The following is a 2,042-nucleotide window of genomic DNA, read 5'->3' as shown; positions in this document are numbered from 1 at the left end:
TCAGACACCTACCTCACTTGGCTCTATTCTTCCTCACTTTAGCCTTTACTTAAAAGGAGTCTGTAAAACTTGGGGATATAGCCTAAGAAGAAAAATAACCACACCCAATATTCCCCTTTCTGTGGCTACTTTAGACCTTTGTTACCAGAAAATTCCTGAAGAAAATTTAAATATAAGTCTGTGGCTTTACTGAATCAAGTACCCCAGTTAATATTTAGAAAACACCCTCTGTTTGGGCTAGTAACATCGTTGATGGTACCTATCATAGAGGGATAGCCAAACAAAGTCTGTGTCTCAAAACCAGTGTTAAATCAATCTCAGGGTTGAGAGAGAAAAAAAGGGGAGTCTAAAATCACAAGTGCAGACATATCTAGGACCTTTGTCCTTCTGGATCCACGCTTCCTTCAGGATCTTCATCATTGTAAATGTTCTCTGCCATTTGCCACACTTGCCTGATATTGTCTTCTGATACAGAACAAATCACCCAAGGTTCATTGGGATTCCAGGAGAAATCAGATATCTTGGCAGTGTGACCGCCATGAATAAACAACAATTCTGGTGGCCCATCTTCTGCATCTTCCGGGGATTGCTCCTCTCCAATTTTACTTAAATCCCAAACATTCAGTTTGCAATCAGTACCACTGGAAGCCAAAATGGTCTCATTGTGAGGCAACCACTGAACCTGGAATATTTCATCCTTATGTGATTCAAAGGAATGCAACTTCAGCTTCAGATTTCTCAGATCCCACAAGGCAACAGTCTTGTCAGCTGATCCTGTGGCCAGAATGAACTCACTGTAAGGATTGAAAGATAGGCAGTTTACTTCAGCAGTGTGAGCATCAACTGAGTGGCTTGGTTTGGAAGTATTGTTTGAACGAGTATCCCAGATCATAAGTTTCTGATCATCAGCAACTGATCCAAACAGAGACTCATGAAGCAGATGCCAGGAAACATCTTCTACTACTGCTGTGTGCTCTGTAAAGATGGTCTTCGCATCCACAACTTTTCCTTCCTTTGGAACAGCACTGATGTCCCAGAGGCAGATGGTGTGGTTCTGAAGCACTAAGTAAGTGCCCACTGAGATTTGGGTTCCAAGAAAGTCCATAGCCTTCCTTCTGATGTCCACGGAGACGCAAGTCTGGGTTGCACTCTTCAGAAGGGTCTGGTTTGGAAGGATGTTTTGTATAGTCAAAAACAAGAACATCACTGGATGGAGTCTTTGTCACAATGATGCAAGGGTTCTGGGGCATATAACGTGCCTGGTTTACTTCTCTTTCATGGTTGATCTTGATTTCTATTTCAATTTTTCCACTAACTCAGCCAAAACCTCCAAATTCTCCTTTCTCGCTGTCGTAGTGTGAAGCATCAAACTGAGCATCATCATTAGGGAGCTGCACACTGGCTATCACAAGATGGTTTTGTTCATCGGATGTGTGTGTTCCCAGGACAAGTTGATGAATGCAGAAGTCTTTCCCTTCTGGTCTGGTTACATCTGGAAGCCACTGCGCAGTTAGGCTAGGCCACTCCAGGGCATGGGCCATCACCAAATCGCAAAGAAAAGGGGTGTTCTTTTTCCATATTTTGTACTCTTCGTTGATCACACATTCTTCTACTGCGTCATCAAAGTCTGCTTCCTTGTCAGCCATGGTGGGCAGGCAAGCTGGGGGGATCCCAGGGTCGAGCGTTGCGGGAGGGGCGGGGAGGCTACGAAAAATCTACACTTTTAATCTATATTCCAACTTTAATGTGAACAATTTTTCCACATTAAGTATATAAATATTTTGAATAAAATGCCTGCTTTTCATTTTATCTCTATTGAAATAGTCCTCTTTTCTCAAGATCTGGCATAACTGCCACCTCTGCATTGAAGTCTTCCCTGATCACAGAGAGAACTGAACTCACCCAATCATGAATTCCAATGGTAATTGCTTTGTACTTATCTTATTTCCTGATACTAATTACTTGCCAGCCTATATTTTAGTTATTGGTTTGTATGCATTACCTCTAGGGTAATGACTATATAATTTATTGACCTAACCTGA

The 2,042-nt window shown here is 42.2% G+C and overlaps 1 pseudogene; it reads right to left on the bottom strand.

Annotated features, from left to right (window-relative positions):
- Nucleotides 1–355: 355 nt before the first annotated feature.
- On the bottom strand, nucleotides 356–1,646 carry LOC123947002 (annotated as a pseudogene).
- Between the last annotated feature and the right edge of the window lie 396 nt (nucleotides 1,647–2,042).

The sequence above is a fragment of the Meles meles genome, chromosome 7 (genome assembly GCF_922984935.1).
Source record: "Meles meles chromosome 7, mMelMel3.1 paternal haplotype, whole genome shotgun sequence".
In the NCBI taxonomy this organism is placed as follows: domain Eukaryota; kingdom Metazoa; phylum Chordata; class Mammalia; order Carnivora; family Mustelidae; genus Meles; species Meles meles.
The sequence above is the reverse complement of the archived record's forward strand: the minus strand, read 5'-3'. Positions and strand labels throughout refer to the sequence as shown.